This window comes from Anopheles nili, chromosome 2 (genome assembly GCF_943737925.1).
Source record: "Anopheles nili chromosome 2, idAnoNiliSN_F5_01, whole genome shotgun sequence".
NCBI lineage: Eukaryota > Metazoa > Arthropoda > Insecta > Diptera > Culicidae > Anopheles > Anopheles nili.
The window spans coordinates 52,809,222-52,818,918 of record NC_071291.1 but is presented as its reverse complement, the minus strand read 5'-3'; positions in this window follow the sequence as shown (position 1 = coordinate 52,818,918).

Genomic DNA, 9,697 nt, shown 5'->3' with positions numbered 1-9,697 from the left:
TCAGGGTCATCGATGTATAAATTCCCATTCCTTTTTTTACCCCACTAATCGGCTTTCTATGTAAAGGTTATGTTTTTTTTCTCTCTCTGTCAGCCACGTATTGATATGATTTTAGATGTTACCAGCTAACAAACAACCGTGAAATTCTTAGCATTATGCCACCAGCAAACGTGTATGTCAGAATATCAATTTCATATTTCTATTACACAAAAAATCTTTTACACAGCAAGACCATATCACCCACATTCAATATATAACATGTATTCTGTTGAACAGCTTTATCAAGGCGATCTTGCAAGGCAATTTTCCGTGCCTCCAAATAAGAGGTTTCCACGCTTTTTTTTACCTTATCGTTATCTCTCGCAACCCCTCACGCTTGTCTTAAAACCGTTTATCCTTGACAGGGCTACATGACGCGTCCGCTGTAACATACCTGGGCGCTATTTATGCGCGCATTCTTGAGCATTACCTCACGGCCCCGAACGCCCATACACACATTCCCTCTTTCCACCAAAATGCCTATATGCCGTTCCATTTTGGGGGGGGATATGGCAGATTACGATAAACGAAAAATGAAACAGAAAAAAACATCGTAAAACAATGTAACCCAAATATTCCCCAGCTCGCAATCGAGCGCAGGCCATAGACGAAAACACGAATAAACATGACGTATGCCATTCCGCAGGAGTCGAATGGCGGCATCTCCGGGAAGGGATGATGATGGGATGGGGGTTTCCAGATATTTTAACTCTGAAATAATTCAAACATCACACACCTTCCCGGTAGCGCCAAAAAAACTCCGAAAACGAATCAAACGAACGGACGACCGGGAGTAAAACACAAAAGCACCAGGAGCCACTTCGAGACGTGAAATTTGTGATTTAAAATAGCGAGAAAAAGAGAGAGAGAGATCGAGCGAGGGTAAAAAAACATAGTCATGCTTAAATTACCTTCACAAAAACCTTCGCCCATCCAGCGTGGATTCCCTAAATTTTCCGTCTTTGTTCTAGGGCATCCCTCGCGCCAGCAGAAGTAACCTACTTTTGGAGCCGAGAACACCCAGTCGGAGAAGTTGAATTTACAGCTCGATTACGAGAAGAGGAAGGCATCCCCTCGAAACATCATCCCCCAAAAGGGGAGGGGGGGATGACTTCCCCAACGATGGCACTGAGCGAAGCACAACTTCTTATGCCGGCGAAGCGATAGAGTAAACAAAGACTCCCGCAGTGTGTGATGGTGTTGCTAAACAAACACACTGCTGCCTCGTGCTGTTGGCTTGCTGTCGTCGTTGGATGATGAAATGTTTCCACGTGACACCCACATACTCGCACACATACACGAGACCCCTTCTCTGGCTGCAGCATCGACGGCATGTCGGTGGTTTTCTCGCCAGGGACGTCCTAAAAATGGCTATGTTCGAGGGGGGCGTTCTCGCTCAGATTTTCCCACCGCCGGGCACTAAACGCCCAGCGTGTGATTCATGCGCGTTTGCGTCGAGCCAATCTAGGTTAAAGCAATATTAGCACACCTGCACATACACGCGGGTCGAGAGTGCGGATCAAAGATGCATGCCCGAGTGCATGCTGGGAATGCATTTTGCATCCTCCGGTCGAATAATCCGCCCCATTTAATCACCAGAACGCGCACGTTAGCTAGCTGTCGAGGCGAATGGTGAACAAATTAGGTACACTTTACCGTGTCGGGTGGATAAAGTGAAACCGATCAAAGCCCATTAGCTATTCCGTGCGCGAATTTACTCGGAAAATCCCTCCGAGCCAACTACACACCACGCTTGCTTGCTTGCCCACAGTAACCTCAACTGGAAGCGGGTTTTCGCATGCGTTTACGCACCAAACAGCACCCTCATAAACAGCAGGTGCTAACGCATAAATCACCCGTCGATGGGATGTAGATGGCGAATCGATTTGCTGACCTCGGTCAGGCAACGCCAGTAGCAGAGCGCCATATTCTCTGACGCATTCGCTAGCCTTGGGTGGGTGGTCTCCGGCGAGGGCGGCATTTTCCGAGAAAGGTTACTCGTACTCATGGGCATGGGGAAATTGTTTCCGTGAACTTTTCACCAATAAACACACCGCATTAACCCCACACGCTCGAACGGAGGTTCGTGATAAATTAGCTGCTGCGTTCGTAGAACGGCTCAACCACCCACTCGCGCGCGTAGTTGGGCTAGTTGTGCATGGAAATGATAAAAACATAGCAGGCGCACTAAATTCGCCGGGTGGAAGCATTTTCCGATGGAGAAAAATACAAACCATTCTAATACTGCTTTTCAATTGAACTTCACAATAACAAATCGATGAAAGAGCGCTTGAATTCATCGTTGAATACCCAAAAATCACATCAATGAATCGAGGCATTCATTAATGAAATGAAATTTCCAAACAGCAATTAATATCCTGCCCATTCGTTCGAACGCTAACAATCAGTTTAATTTGCGACGAGATTCATTCGAACTGGAAATAACCGAGATTGATTCTAATGAAATGGCTACACAATTTTCGGGTCCCAATTCCCGCACACTCGTTTGTCCGAAATGGTAACAACCATGGGGGTGAAAAAAATGAGCTATCACGAGAGAAAGAGAAACGATTGAACGGTTTTTACAATGAAACTGTCGTCTGTTTCTCAAGACCGCGCGGGCGCGGTATTGGGAAAGTTTAATTCCCTCCTTGTTTTATTTTTTTGGTTTTTCTACGGAACGACTAAAGTTTCCAACCGGTCACGTTCTGCAACAAACGGCGGGTGTATAAGTTCGCTTTTCTGACAACCTCCCCTATTCGAGGGTATGCTGGAGCAGAATGACGGGGGTTCTGTGGGTTTTCCCCATTATCGATGCCTTCCCTGAAAATGCTTTTAGAGCGAAAGAGAGAGAGAAAGAAAAGAGACAAAAAGCAATAGTTCCCATCCCTGCGGCGCGATTCGACAAGAACTTCTAAGAAGTAAAAGTAATCGATATTGACGAACCGAAAGTCACCCTAACATCAAAAATTGTGTCCCTTTTTTATCATTGTCGCCTGAAAGCTTTTCCTTTGGAAAGGTAGAGTGGAGATTGTGAGCTCGTTTGTGTAAGTAATGGAGGAAAAAAAGGTCCTGGATCGCACGGATCTACCTACAAATGAACTCACAAAAATAAACGCTAAATTTGCTACTGCTTTTAATTTTTTGATCGATTTCGCGATCGAAAACTTACTTGATAATAATGGCAAAAAAAACTTATCAAGTAATTTTACCTTCGCTTTTGCCATTGACAAGCAGCAGTGCAATCGTGCTCGTGTTGGCATTACAAAATTCGTGCGAAAACGACCCCAGAGAGTGAAAAAATGAATCGATCCAATTTCAATCGAACCATAAGGCATTGCGTGAAAGAAACGGCAAACGTTTGGCAAATGCCATGGGTCAAAGGGAGCGTTCAAGGCTGCTGAATGAGACGAAGGGAAATCACAGCACTAAAAAAAACGGGCACATAATCAAACTCAAACGCAGAGGCGAGTGTACCAAAACGTGCTTTCGACCTCATTCGGTGCTCAACGTGAGTGAGATGAAACTCGCTGGACCAAACACCGATGTTACGCGATCGCGAATTCCTGGAATAGTTCAAAGGCTTCGCGTGCTTCCCCGTGAGCATTCGTGGCTTTCGCAATCACACCGTACGGGCGCGGGACCGCGGTTACGGTGCGATCATATCTCGCTGACCACTGACGCTTGTATCACAAAATTCGAACGAATTCGCTTTAAAACCACCCCATCATCACGGGGCATGCGAGTTCCCTGTACCACCCCCCACGGCATTGGTGTAACGTTGCGCAACAAGAATGGGGTGGTGGGATGATGATGATGAAGACGTTACCAGTTTTCCTGGTAATTTCTCCCCAATAATTTACGTCCATGCACCAAGGGGTGCGCAAAGTTCCTGGAAATTTGTGCGTGAAAAAGGGCAGAAGCGCAAGCTGGCATCGGGATGGGTGATGCGTGCTGAAGTCATCGATTCACGCGTGAGCAAAAATGTAAGGGCACACACACGCACCCCTTTCTGATGGAGCAGGGTTATTACTCAGACAACAATAACCGGCACAATGTACTACGCTATTGTAGCGCGTGCAGAGACATTGTTAAAGGGAGATTCTGCCATTCCAGGAACCGGTCCGGATACATTCTCCAGACCCATACGTTGCTGCGGAACCCATATTTGGGCGAGATCGCCAGGGTATCTCTCAGGGTCGCAAGGAGAAGGAAGGCAAGATTGTAGAAATTTATAATTATCACGATATCAGCGGGAGCGCACTGCCCCAAAAACGCCCCCGGGAACACTTCCGAGAACTCTATACCGCACACGATCATTAAACCAACACTGTTGCTGGAGGTTTCCGACCGGTTTCAGTGGAATTTCAAATAAATACACATCCGGTCTTGGGGTTGGGCGGTGGCTTGGATGAGCTATCAGAAGCACTAGCGGACAAACAGGCACGAAAAAAAAACACAAACCTCCCTCTCAATATTTACATTGCTGTTTTTTTTTTGTTTTGGTTTGGATGTTTTTTTTCCTCTCTCTTTTTTTCGAAAGCCTTCAACAATGTGCGGAGTAAAGGAACAATATGCTCCGGTTTCCAAAATACGCCGAAACGTGCCGGATCAAAATGAATCGCTTTGATTGTGCGCCAATTCGGTGAAACGTGATTTAAAGTACCGCGCGAACGCGAACATTCAATTAGCTTTTCATCGAATCGGAAAAAAATGTATGGTAGTTTTTCCTCGAACTTCGATTCAATATGAACTCAGTGAAAACATCTGCCCTGCCGGTCAGGGGTGGCAAAATAACGGCAACGACAAAGTTTCTTATACAAGTAACCAATTGGGGGGAGCTCACTTTTTGCAAAGGTCATTATTTTAGGGCCCTATATTTGTTTTTTTTTTGGAAAATTCTATCCCTGATTTGAACTTGTAAATTACTTTCGTCGATTCAAAGTATTATTCAAGTCGTTCAACACTTCAATTACCATCGATTTGGGACATTATTCGTTCCCCTTTTAATTTATTCGAATAAACCAAAACATTTCCCGGCTAATTTTAATAATGGTGAAATAATTCCCAATAAACCCAACCCATCAATCGGATGTCCAATGCGTCAAGTATCATATTATCAACGTAAACTAGCTTTCCACTCCCCACCTGGATCATATGATAGCCTTTACCAGAGGGTGGAAATAATAACCGCTTCCCCAACCACGCTTCGGAGAGCTGCGGAATTGGTTATTATATCTGCGTCTAATTTTCCCGGAAAGTAGCCGCACAATCCCGCGTACGCATGCGGCGCTACGATGACTGATTGAAAATTCAATCGCACAAACCATTCGCCAAACGCGGTCCATATAAATGATGTATGAAATGGATACTCTCTCTCTCTCACACACACCCCCAAGCCTACTTCCTCCTCCCTTAGGTAAATGTCAGGGAATTCATGTGCAAACAAAACCAACCTTCAGAAGCCGGAAGGCGGCATCTGCTAAAATATGCAACAGCAAACACGCCCGGCAGAGATTGTCGGACGGCTCCCCATCATAATGCAATCGCAGGCGAGCGAGCATGCAAAGCATGGTTGTAATTGAAACACACCCCCTCGTGCCCTCTAAAACCACCCTCTGGAGGGATAATAATTCGCCAATAATGGTTCAACCTCAGCACCGAGTCAAGCGATACCACATCGAGAGCTGCCACAGCAGGACAATTGACCGCAACCTGGCAACACGAAACCCTGACGAACTGTCCTTCTTTCTCTTATCTACCCTTTGTGCATGGAGTCACACTTCCGGAGGGGTTGTTCCTATCCTGACAGCAGAAGCAGGGACATTCGTTAAGCCCTTCTCCGGTAGCATTTGGCATGCATAATACCGAAAAGCGAATACGGGCCGGGAAACGAGTTCTGCGAAATTCTAATTGGATACACTTTCGGGGTCTCTCGCATTTTCCGACGCCAGTTCCGCCCGGGCGTTTCGTGGAAAAGTGACACCAAAATTGAACATCGCACCGATGGATAAATAAACGCACCCACACAACAGCTGGGTTTGGAGCAGGCAAAATATAGAAATTTAAACCCAATTGAAAACGAAACAGGCACCCACCCACCGGCGTGTCAACGTGGTGGAAAAGCAGGAGCTTCCTCGGATCTGGAACCACAAAATGGCGGGAGGACGGACAGGGCGGTGAGTTAAATTGGAAAGATTTCCACGAAGAAAAAACGAACACCAGTGGACCGATAATTCGAGCCAGTCGCTTTCGGCGAACAGGGGGTGGCTTAGAAAAGGAGTAGTATTTTCAGGAATTTTCCAACAACTGCCACGCGGTTCTACGGATGTAACAGTTAGAAATTATTTTCCATAATCGCAGGATGAGCGAAGGTGGACGATGGAGTGATGGAGAGGTGGCGCGATAGGGGTGACGATTCTTATCACGGTTGAAAAGCACACCAACGAGCCCAGGACAGAAGGGTCTTATGAATAAATTTCTCTCTCTCACACTCTTTCCACGTCCGCGAGTTCCCGGGAAAACTGTTCGCGCACAGCGAATGGGTAAATTATAAGTTCACATTTCATCGGAACTCGATCCGTCCACAGAACATCGATCCGCGCGTCGTTCTGCCTTCACACATGAATTCGTAGCTCTCGGAATAAAAAAATAACTCCAGACCATTCCGGGAAATGGGAGGGCGTATTTTGCGCATCGGAAAAACCCGGTCATAAAACCGTTGGAGCTCTGCTTTGAAAGGTTCGTTACTCTCCCAGAGGACACGACCTTTTTCCATGACCTCCCTCCGTACACACACACACGCACACACGCACGCCCACCGGATTACGAACCGCCGTAATCCAATCTAATGCCCCGCCTGGAATGACCCCAAAAACGTTGCTCCTTCGCCTCGGGTTTGATGCACCTCACTCAGTCAGGCCATTATGGTTGGGGCTTTGAAGGCGATTTGCATTTAATTGAATTTCATTAGCCATGCAGCGCGCACACACCATTGTGCTTCACACTGCGACAGGACAGACGCGATATGGAGGGAAATTAAGGCCTGCATTGTTCTGCATCGTGCCTGCAAAGGGGAACGTCTCTTTTCCACCTGCACGAGGCCATCCATATCAATTCGACAGACCCGGAATACATTAATTGCCCGCCAGGTGGATGATCCCGCATGAGCGCATCGGTGCAGGAGAATCTTTTGTAGTCCGTGCACTGCTGCACCAGATGGCCATCCGAAAATGACGCTTCTGTTGACAGAGAACCGAACACCGGGTATTAGAGGAAACATTCGAAGCTCATTCTTTCACAGCATAGTCATTCGTCGGGGGTGCATCTGCATCGAATGCGCAAGCAATTAAAACTTTTCACCACCTCGCGCTCGCTCGAAACGTGGTCGATCCGAAGGGGAGGATCGTCTCTGTCGCACCTGTCCCTTCAACCGAACGACGACGCGCAGGGTCGGTCTTCCCTTTTCCTTTAAGGGAATTGTATGTGTGTGCGCAAGCAAGTGAACGATGAAGAAAACGTTGGACATGCGCTTCTGTTTCAGGTTTTCCGTTCAACCGGTGGTTCTCGAACGCAGAGGGCAATAGCCCCGACCCTGGACAACCCCAGGGTAGTGAGGGAAGCGGAGTGGAGCGGGGGGAGAAGGGGTAGAGACCTCCTCCTTTAAGCCATTCGGGACAGAGACCAAGAAACGGAACGTACGAAGAACCCCAGCGTGTGTCCGTTCGTCCGAGAAGCGGGCAAAGATGCATAACACTGAGCACAAATCGTCGATGATGATGATGATGATGATGATGGTGATGATTTTGAGATGGTGAACCACCAACACCACCAACTACACCCGGGGCATGACTAAACCGGCCACCGGAAGAAGCAACAACGAGCGCGGCACAAAAATCCACACCCGGGAAAGGGAGTTGAGAGAGAGAGAGAGAGAGAGAGAGAGAGAGAGAGAACGTACGCTTTTCTTCGAATTCATTCACCCTTCGGAGGCGCTTCCAATCCGCTGCTTTTCGGTTCTCTAAGCATTCGATTAAGATTCCCCGTGTCTGGGGTTGTTGTGGTTGTTTTCAATTTCCTCGCTTTTTTTTGTTTTATTTTGTTGGAAGAAGGGATTTCTCTCGCGAGACGTGAGCTCGAACGGAAACCGAAAAAACTACCCAACTAGCGAGAGGCCAATGCCCATTAAACGTCATCCGGAAGGCGGCAATCCATCCACAACGGGAACGCTGCCGGCCGCTCTTATTTCGGGTGGATTCCTTTTGGAACGTCTTTTCTCGTCCTGGTTCATGCATCCACTACGATGGATCCCGCCGGAGGGCAAAGAGATTCCAATGAACCGAGAAAAAAAATACCTATCTTTCATTCTACACTCTTCGCCTTATGTACAGGGAGGAGGAATTTATGAGCGATCTCTTGGGGGTTTTTATATCGAAAAAAAAATTGAAACATACACGCACACACACTGGCGCATCATTCTCGCAAGGCTGGTTTAGTTCGAAAACCGGTCCAGATCTTGCCATCGATGTTCGTGTTTTGCGCGTCGGTATAGTAAAAGCCTGTTCCGATCAGAGTAGGCTTGCGAAAGCAAAACAACAGAGCGCATCCACTGAACCAGGTCGAGAGTGCTAGCTAAGCCTGCAACTACTCAGTAGGTTTAAGGCGATACGCACATGTTTGCTTGTCAGTTGGTGCCCCGTGAATCTCGTCATGTGTTCCATATTCAAATGCTGTGACTTGCTCTGAATGTTCCCTTTAATTATGATACATCGGAAGATGACCCCGAAATCAGACGGCGCAAGATGGCATGAAGATGGCTAGGAGCGATTTCTCGTAGAGCAAAGTAGCAAGAACAGCCTACTATAGATGTGCTGGGAAATGTGACGATGTTACGCCACAGACAGCTGCGGTGAATTGCAAATGTGCTCCAAAGAAACACCCCATATGTGGGGCACCGGTTTGTTGAAATAACATCGCAACGCACGAGGAATCGATCTATCGGGCCGCCGGTTTTGTTTTTCCAATTCAACCTAAATCAACACATTCGTCACTCCAGGAACAACAGTAGATTTATAGCCACGCGCTCGATTCTGCCCGCTTCCGTTTATGATCTCGCTTTCATGCTTTCGCAGAAAATCCAATTTGATAACAGGTACATAATAAAAACGCCGTGTACACCGAGATTTGACAAGTGTAATTTAATACCACACGATGACGTTTGTCACCGGAAGCATCAGCCCTAAACGGTGTGTTCCCCGGTCGTCGCCGTGAACGAAGGGCAACAAGGATTTGCGGTGCCACCGATTGTCGGTTGAGAACCCACGCACCCGACCCAGATAAGCGAGATCAGCGTGTTATCAGCGCTGACAACACAAAACAAGCGCCATGAAGTTCCTAAGAACCTGGTCTAGAGTCTCGGGTGAGCGACTTTTTACTCCGAAATAGGTGCACGGGGGCAAACAAACGCTCCGGTTTTCCAGTGGAAGCCGGATGTTTCCGACAAACACCTTATCTTATCTAAACAAGTACCCCGGGGTTCGGGATGTTTCTTGTTTTACAAATTATGGCAAACTCCATCGAATCCATCATCGAAGAAACGAAGCCCTATTGTCGAATTTGGAACCGAATTCCTGTTACAGAACAAACTTTGCCATCAACC